Source organism: Mus pahari, chromosome 8 (genome assembly GCF_900095145.1).
Source record: "Mus pahari chromosome 8, PAHARI_EIJ_v1.1, whole genome shotgun sequence".
Taxonomy (NCBI): Eukaryota; Metazoa; Chordata; class Mammalia; order Rodentia; family Muridae; genus Mus; species Mus pahari.
The window spans coordinates 54,605,965-54,616,265 of record NC_034597.1 but is presented as its reverse complement, the minus strand read 5'-3'; positions in this window follow the sequence as shown (position 1 = coordinate 54,616,265).

The following is a 10,301-nucleotide window of genomic DNA, read 5'->3' as shown; positions in this document are numbered from 1 at the left end:
TTTATAAAAATCATTGGAGTGTTACAGAGACAATCCAACCAGTTATGGAAATCCTAGAAGAAAGAGTAAATAAAAAAACAAAAAAAAAAAAAAAAAAAAAAAAAAAGTTACTCATTATCCTGCTTTCAATCTAAGGGTGATAGTTAACCTTTTACTTTGAAATCTATTATTTTGCTATTTTGGTGCTGGGGATTGAAACTCAAGACCTCATACATGCTAAGCACATGCTTTAACACCCTCTTTCACTTAATTCATCTTTCCTACCTAGTTAACCCTTTCTTGACAGCTTGGCTTTAAGATGGCCTTGTGCTAAGAGGCTGTTTAGACCTACTAAGCACCTTTATTATAGGTACTAGTGTGGCTTTTTCCTAATCTCTTTTTTCGCCTTTACTTTCTATAATTCAGTCAGTTAACAGTTTGATCCTATGCTTCCACTACTATGTAGACTGAAAAGCTAAACAACAAGGCATGTTCCAATTACATGTAAATTAATTCTAAAAGCTTTCTAAGAGCCTTTTGAGTATTGGAAGGTGGTTTTACTATATAGAAGTCGTGACATAAGTCTTATTTGGAAGCACTTGGGGTTTTCCTTTTTAATTCTTGGCTGTTTTCAGAAAAGCAAAGAAACTTAGTGTTGAAGCCTATTTTGTACTAAACACTCTCCTAACTATTGTTTCTTTTAAATCTTACAGTGGTACCAAAAGGCTCCGTCATAATCAGTTCTGCACAATGACTTCTCCTGAATCATACCCTATGCCATCTACCCACTGATGCTAATCCCAAAGGACGTCATATCACAGCACTAGTTATAGGAAGGAAGGATCCTGGTACATTGCAGTAATGGCACACATCTAGGACACATTGTGTAAATCCCAGTATGAGGATGAGCCTCAGCATGACACCATTGATGGGCTTTTGAGCCTATGGAAGCTTAACTACAAGTGTGCATCATCCTTATCCTTCTATTTTACTGACTTCTGTAGAAATAGAACCTCTTTCAGAACTGCAAAGCAAATTCATAGAACCTGTTATTTTGATATTTGATTTTAAGAATTGAAGTGTTGGGCTGAAGAGATGACTCCATAGTTAAGAGCACTTGCTCTTTCAAAAGACCCAAATTTCATCCCCAGAACCTATACCAGGTAGTTCACAACCACCTGTAACTCCTGATCCAGGAAGTCAGGTGCCTGCTTCGAGCTTCTGTAGGCAGCTGCACACATGTGACATACACTCATACAGACACACACACACACACACACACACACATGTGCGCGCGCACACACACACACACACACACACACACATACACACAAATAGTATTCAAGTATTGTTACTGGTGGTATAAAATGGTACAATCTCTACAGAGGAGAATTAGACCCTACCTGCCAAATTACAGATGGAATTACCCTCTGAAACAATAACCTTCTTATGGAAGTTTATCCTATAGATAATTATACTAGTCAGAAAGTACAAATAGGGCCAAAGATATGGATCAACAGTTAAAAAGCACTGAATGCTCTCCTACATGACCTGGATTCAATTCCCAGTACCACATGGTAGCTCACAACTACCTCTAACCCCAATTCCAGAGGGTCTGATGGCATCTAAGGGCTTGAAGCATACGTATGTTACACAGATATACATGCTGACAAAACATCCATGCATATAAGATATTCTCTACATCATTTGTTTCTTTAGGTATTTATAATTTGTTCTTTTCTTGTACACTGCGCCCTGCCTTCATGCCAGTCATTCCACACCATGCTTTAGTTTTAGATTTTTTTTCATATGATATATTTTGGTCACATTCTTTCCCTTCCCCCCAAGTCCTCCCCAATCCTTCTCACCCCTCTACCTACCCTACCTCATTTTCTTTCTTTTAATTTAAAAAACAAACAACAATAACAACAAAAACACTACCAACTTATAACCAGACATGCACATAGAACCTATCTACTTTCAGATTCTTGGACACATTAGCATTGTCAAATGTGAGTCCCATCTCATGAAATGGTTGGTTGGAGCCATACTATTTTAAGATTTATTTATTTATTTATTATATGTAAGTATACTGTAGCTGTCTTCAGACACTCCAGAAGAGGGCGTCAGATCTTGTTATGGATGGTTATGAGCCACCATGTGGTTGCTGGGATTTGAACTCCGGACCTTTGGAAGAGCAGTCAGGTGCTCTTACCCACTGAGCCATCTCACCAGCCCGGAGCCATACTATTTATGCCTCTGTTGCAGTAATATATCACAGATATATATGTAGACAAAACACCCATGCACATAAGAAAAACTTTTTAACAAAATACATGTGTATTCATATAACTCAGTTCTTCATGCAGCATGTTTCAAATAGCAGGGAAATATGAAGAGGGTAAAAAGACCCAAATGTCAATTCTAGGGGAACTACTAGATACATTATGCTGTATCTATATGACAGAATGTGATGTGGTGATGTTGAAAATGTCAGTCTTTTTTTTTTTTAAGTTATGTAAAATGAGTTGTATGATGTTGTGTTACACAAGAAGATCAAAGTGCAATACAATAGAACATGCTTCATTTTCTGTAAGACTGTAGAAGTACATTCATTATCTGCTCCTGTTTGTTCTTTTCTATATAAAGCAATTTGAAGAAAGTGCTCAAGAAGTAATTAAAACAATTTCTTATAGAGTGGTGTTATAGGTGTGGCAAAGCTGTGTATATGGGAGCTGGAATATACAGATAATAAAATTGGAAGATACTGGGCCTGCTGGGTCACAGAGGAGGATAGGACAGCAGGGACAGCCCTAAGAGGCCACTGTTGATAGCAACAGCATCGAGGATTCTGTAAAGGCATTATCTCTAAGAACTCCTAAGTCTGACATTGGTGAATTGATAGAAATCTTTCTAGGGCTTACTTATATTTTTTTATCTATAGTATCTAAGCAAGAATAAGTTTCATCAGTTCACTTTCCAAAGTGTATTACAACTTTATCACATAGACACAACTTTTATGAAATCAATTCATTATTCTCAACTGAAGGAAAATGAGAGGTGAGCACTAACAAATCAGACAGGCATTTCTCTTTCTATTAATTATTTTATTTATTTAAATTCCAAATGTTGTCTTCCCCTCCCCTCCCCAGAAAGGTGTTTCTGAGCATCAGAGTGCTATGTATGTTTACGTATTGAGTTTATGAGATTGGAGAGGGAATTTGCCATTTTTACAGCAGATCTCAGTCTCTTAATTTCCTATTTCAGCTCAACTATACAACTATGTTATTTCAGTTTTATTTTCCTTGTATGTAAAATGGCTAATAGGCTGGTCCCACTATAAGGTTCTAAGATGAGTCATGGTGTACAGTAGGTGTTCAGTAGACATTGATCTTCCCTCCCTAATTGCTTCCCTATGTCTATTCCCTTCATCTGCTACACAAACTGCTACAAACTAAATCACTTAAAGCAACAAAAGCATATTGCCTACCCCATCCAGAGATTGAACTCCGAAAGGCATCTCACTGAGCTAACCCTCCGTCCGTTCCAGCAGGGCCCTGTTCCCCCTGCAGCCTGTCAGGGAGAATGTGTTTCCATGCCTTTTCTGGATTCTTGATTATGTCCCCATGCCTTGGCCTTCTCCATCTTCAAAGCCAGAATCACTTCACACCTGCCTCTAAATTTTCTCCTTTCTCACTCCCACCCACACCTGAGGGCGGGATTTTGCCTTGGTGAAGACAGATTTTGTGTAATCCACCAATTCAAATGTTAATTTCATCCAAAAACACCTTCACCAAACAACCAGAAATAGCATTTCCCTAGCTCTCTTGGCATCCCTTAGTCCTGTCAGCTTTTATATAAAATTAGCCACAATGGGTGTTAACAAAAGAGACAGGTTTAGATTGTAATGATGAGATTGTCTAAATGATTGTAATTTGCTGGTTATAGGAGGTAGATTAACTCAGGTTGAATTTCTGAATGATAAAAACATTACCTTCTGTGGACCTCCCCACTTCCCACAAGGCATGTGCAAAGAAACTCTCTTCTGGGCTTCTTGGATGATTTCTAAATCATAAGGAAATATAAAAACACAAGGAACACTTTTTATCCGAGTTGAGGCCTTCTACCTAATCTCTCCCATCTATAATTTGTTTCTTTTTCCTGCCACCCATTTACCATCACCCGATAAGATGCATTGAATCACTGTTACCTGCCTTACCAAATGCAAATGGTATGGGTAGCTTTCAGACCATCCATAGCTTCATTCCATCCTACACAGTATTAAATTCCACCATTAGCCAGTGCACCATCTAGGCAAGGAATTTGTGGACATGTACCCTGTGTTTTCCTTGATCTTGCTTTTTTTTTTTTTAATTCGTTTGCAAAGTGTTCTTCCTCCACTTTGCCTACTATCTTCATTAAAATAAGTACTTTTAAATTTTTTTAATTTATTTTTAATTCATTTTGTGTCCCGATAGCCCTCCCTCCTCTTCTACCCTTACAAATCCCTCCCTCCATTGTCCCCTTCCCCTCTCTGCCTTTTCATCAGAGAAGCCTCCACTCCACCCCCCCACCCCCACCCCGGGCCTACTGTAGCAAAACAGTATTTATAATGAAGGGGAGCTAGGGAATCAGCTCGGTGGATAAAGTGATTGCCACTAGAGAAAGCTATGTAAACACTGGGCAAATGTGGTAGCCACCCGGTAATTCCACACTACTCAGGCAGAAACTAGATCCCTGGGAAGCTGGCTAGCCTGTATGGTGAGCTCTGGATTCAAGTAGAGACCCTGTCTCGTATATAGAGTGGAAAACAATTAAGGAAGCTACCCAGCATCAACCTTGAGCTTGCACATATTCATGAGCACCCATATACACACATGTGCTCATACATACATCTGTGTACATACAGAGACTGTCTTCACGTACAAGAAACAAGGATTTTTAATGAAGGACTACTGTAGAGAGATCATGCTAACAAAGGCTCAAATTTCCTCTCATTTTTTCAATATGCATTTTAAATAAATATTTAAATATATTTAATACTATTAAATTCCTTCAGCAAAAAAAAAAAAAAAAAAAAAAGTCTTAAGCTGCTTTAGTCCAGCATGGGGCCTCCTTCCTCTCTGCAGTAATTTACTCACCTACATTGTTGCATAATTAATTCTTAATTCATGTAATGATTTTTTTTTTCCCTCAAATTACAGCCATAAGGAAGCCATCATCTTGGTTGCTTCTTACCCTTTGGGCCAAGATCAAGTGTAGGAACCAGTACCTCGGATTATTTGAATAAGTGGATTCTCAGGTACGTGCCCCAGCAATATTTATAGAGCACTCATTGTGTGGTTTAGGCCTGTGATGAATAACTCTAGGGGTAAGTCAAGCAAGGCAATGTCCTCAGAGACTCTAACCAAAGTTTCTAGACACACCATGAAGGCACATACCAAGTAGAGGGTATAATGTGTGCAGAGGCAGGAACAGGAAAGAGCAATGGGCAGTGAAACTGTGCATCGGACACATGAAGAAGATGAAGATGGTAAGTGAGCAGATGTGAAGAGTTCAGCAAGATTCACAGATTCCAGTGTGAAGCTTATAGTGGATCCGATAAACTTTTGTCAGAAAAGTGACAAATTAAACTTTGTAGGTGTTTCTTTTTTCTTTCTTTCTTTTGTAATGTGTATGGCTTTTTGCCTGCATGTATGTATGTGCACCACATATATGTCATATGGATAGTGCCTCTGGAAGCCAGAAGAAGCCAGCATAGATCCCCTTTTGGAACCAGAGTTATAGACAGTTGTGATCAGCCATCTGAGTGCTGGGAACCTGAACCTGGGGTCCTCTGCAAGAGCAACAAGTGCTGTTAATCACTGACACCCCATTGCCATCTCTCTCCAGCTGAACTTTGTGTTTCAGACAAATTATTTTGATGAAAGTGTGGAAGTCAGAGCAAAGACTGACAGTAAGGGCCTTGGACTGACTAATTAGCTGGTATCATTATAAACAAGCATTTGGGGGTTAATTTTTATTTTGTAGAAATGGGGAAACACATTTGATTTTAGTAAAAATCCTACACAGATTAATTTTTCCTAACCCAAATAGAATCAGTTGTCATTGTAAAAATTACCAGAGTAGGTGCTGGGGAGCTACAGAAGCGCTTGCCTTACACACATGAAGACCTGTGCTCACTCCCCAGAACCCACATTAAAAAGCCAGACATAGTGGGGCACACTTGTAGTCCCAGTGCTAGGAAGGCAGAGACAGGTGAAATCCTGAAACTCCTTGACCAGCTAGCTTCATTTAATCCATGAGCCTCAGGTCATTGACAGACTGAGCCTCATAAAACAAACTCAGGGTTGACCTCTTATTTCTCTATACAGATTCATGAATGTGTGTGTGCGTGCACACACACACACACACACACAAGCTTAAAACATTAGAACAGTTTCTGCTTTCCTATAGCTCCTCTCTCATCAGTTCTATTTCATGATTTTCTGAACTACACCCCTTTACAGGAGCATAGTAAAGGGTTTGAGAGTTAGGTAATACAATAAGTCGCTCCTTCCAAACAGTCAACACTATACGATGCATCATTTGGTTCTAAAATGCCAGCAGAATGCCAAGTTTGTGCTAATGTAGTCACACATGATCTTTGGAAAGAAATGCCAACCAAGTATGTCTGCCAACCGGTTTGTTATCTTTCGTTTTTTTTTCCTTGTCTACTTAGGCACAGGTAGGAAGATCACCATCAAGTACACCCCTAATGATCACTCTGCTACTGTTTGTACCTTCCCCTTGAGGGGAGCCAGAACATGTGCCTTGATTCTAGGCAAAAGATCATGGCCAAGATGGTGGGTTATAAATCTGTGGTTTATATTGCCTAAGTATGGCATAACTGAAGGCTTTCCTGGGTGCTCAAGGTAGCACGTGACCATGTGGGAGAAGTCCCTAAGATTGGGGAGTAGCCTCCGCCAACAGCAAACAAAAGCCTAGGAACTACAATAACAGTCACAACGAAATGAATTCTGCCCTGGCAGTGAAGTCTTCCCCAGTAGAGCCTACAGAAGCCTGGCGGCACTTTCATTCTAGTGATAAGGGTCACTAGGCAGAGGTCTCAGCCACACTCTTCCTGAACTGCCTCCCAGACACTAGGAAAATAGGTACATTATATTCAGCTACTTGATTTGCAGTAGTCTGTTACAAAGCAACTGTAAATACTTTCAAATCAGGGTCTAGAGAAGTGATGTGACAGTTAAGAGCACTTGCTGCTTATTCCAGAAGAGACAGAGTTCAATTCCCAAACCCACACCCAGAAGACTCACAACTGTCTGTAGCTCCATCTGTAACTCGAGCTCCAGGGGATCTAACACCTTTGGCCTCTACAGGAAACTGTACTCGCATACACATGTTCACACACATACAAACACCTTTGGTTTTGTTTCTTTCTTTCTTTCTTTCTTTTCTTTCTTTCTTTCTTTNTTTTTTTTTTTTTTTTTTTTTTTTTTTTTTTTTTTTTTTTTTTTTTTTTTTTTTTTTTTTTTTTTTTTTTTTGAAGATAAGGTCTCACGTATCTGTTATGTACCCGAGGATAACCTTGAACTCCTAATCATCCCACCTCCACCTCCTGAATGCTGGAATTGAAGATGTGTGCCACCATAACTCAGTTTATTCAGATTTTATACTTTCAGATGAGGGATGTTTCACCCATAAAGCTTATGAAAATATTAAGGCAAAACCACCTAAACTCCACATCCGAACACTCTGGTCCCAAGTATTTGGGGTAAGACTCAGCTTGTGTATAGCACATGTAAAGGATGAACATGAAGGGCAGGTCCCAGGCACCTTCTCTCCTTTCACTAGCTACATTTATTTGCACTGTGTTTCTAGTGGACTCAAATACATCCTTGCCTCTTTCGTTGCTCCACTGCCCTGACTCCTCCAGCTTCTGGCTAAACTTTGAGTGGGAACTGAGATAGAGAAAACAAGGGGCCATTGTTACATTGAGGTGTGCTTTGGGGGGGAGGGTGTCCGTACAACCACAGTGGCATCTGGGGAGCAGAAGAGGCAGGTGGCAGGTGCCAAGATGCAACACGGAGGCTTGTTTAAGATTCATATGGACACATCACCTTGTATATCCACAGCATCTCAGGGCCTCAAAGGATGCTCATGTCAATGTTCCTAGAGCAGGATTTACAACCCTCAAGGGAATGCTGACTAATAGGAAGGCATTTTAACAGTACATTCAATGCCCTAGTTCCTGAGAGGTGGGTTCACAGATATTTAGTATATTTTACTATATAATTTCTACATATAAATATTATTAAAAATCATATAATGTATAGAAGTCAATATATGAATTTTAGGTTTAACCTAAATTAGTTTTTTAAAAATTCTGTGTATAGCCGGGTGTGGTGGCACACACCTTTAATCCCAGCACTTGGGAGGCAGAGGCAGGCGAATTTCTGAGTTCGAGGCCAGCCTGGTCTACAGAGTGAGTTCCAGGATAGCCAGGGCTGCACAGAGAAACCCTGTCTCAAAGAAAAAAAATTCTGTGTATATGTTTGTGTGGGGGATGGGGGGATGTCATTCCTGGGATTCCCACGGAGGCCAGGTGGAGACATCTGGTTCTCTGGACCTGAAGTTACAGGCAGCTGTGAGCTGAGCTGTGAGTGCTGGGAACTGAGCGTGGGTTACCTGCAAGAACAGTGTGTGTTCATAAACTGCTAAGCCATATCTTCTTCAGCCCTTGTTTTTTCACTTGTTTGTAAATTCTTATTAAGTATTTGTCCACTCTAGGACTGTTATGTACAAGAGAAAGCTACCATTTGAAGGAGAAGATTGCCAGTTCTACCCAAACTCTGCAACAGCAGATCCCATATCCTTGGATACTCTGTCTCTTTCTTTCTTTTTTTATTTTCATTTTTATTTTTATTTTTATTTTCTTTCTTATGGCATAAGTACAGTGGGAAAAAGGCAGAGAGCAAAATAAACCAAGATGAAAGTCAAGACAAGGAAAACCCAGCTGAGAAAATTCTTGCCTATGTACTAAACAAGAAGGTTGAAAATGTAGCTCAATTGATAGAGTGCCTGCCTAGCATGTGTGAAACTGTGAATCCAATCCCCATCACTGCAGAATCCCAGGGTAGTCATGGGAACCTGGAAATCAAGCACTTGGGAGATGAAAGCGGGGCGGAGGGTCAGAAGTTCAAATTGTCCTTCAATACGTAAGGAGTTTAAGGTCAGCCTGGCCTACATGAGACCATGTTGTTGTTGTTTTGTTTTGTTTTGTTTAGTTTTTTAAAAAAAGATAAACAAGGGAGGAAAATATCTAGGAAGGCCCAGCTAGGTAGAGAGAGCAGGGAGAAAATGCAGTCTCATTCGTAACAGAGACAGAATAACTCATAAATTCTAAGGCTGGCAAAATGGTGCAGAGGGGAGAGGCACTTGCATACCTGTGGGATTCCCCGAGTTCGAGCCCCAGATCCCACAAGGTGTCTGCAGAGAAGAGACCCCCTGAAATTTATCCCTGACCTCCTCTGTACTCACATGCATACACGTACTAAAGAAAATAAAACTTAAAAGGACATCACAAAGCCCAGGCACATGTAGGCACAGTGAGGCTGAGTCCACACAGGACGAGCAGTTAGAACTCACCCAGCAGGTCCTTTTAAACATTAGACATAGTGGCACTGAGTATCAGGGAGAGCCTTCATCAATCACACATTCTGCTAAATAGCACAAAGCGGCTTTGTTTCACCCGGCATCTCCAGGACAGTCATTGCTAGATAAACTGCCGTGGTACAGCGGGATGGAAGACCCAGCTCTACCTTCTAGAGACTCTCAGATCAGACAGGAAGCAGATGGAAGGCACCAAGCAAAACTTTTGATATCATAGATGTCACCATACACTGGTAGACAAACATCTAACCTATACAGGCAGACATGTGTGTAAGTATATGTGATCATGAAATCTTCCAGCATCCTTGCAGACCCAGTCCCACTGGGCCCAAAAGTCTTACAAGATAGTTTGCCTCCTCCCTGCATGGCCCTAGAAGGCCCTAGAATCAAATACGGTTGACTCTTGGTTTGATTGTTTTCCCATTGTTTCTTTTTGTAGCAGTCACTAATAACACTCGAAGCTAGACAGAGCACACACTTTCACATTAGCAGGCTCCGTCTCCAGTTTTCTGGCCCCTCTTTGTCAACACCGTTTGCCTTTGTTTCCACAACCTGATACTAGATTGATAGTTTTGATGCTTTTTCAGGAGTAATCCCTAAAATCCTCTTCTTGATCTGTGTGCTAGAGGATTATCTCCTGCCCAGACACA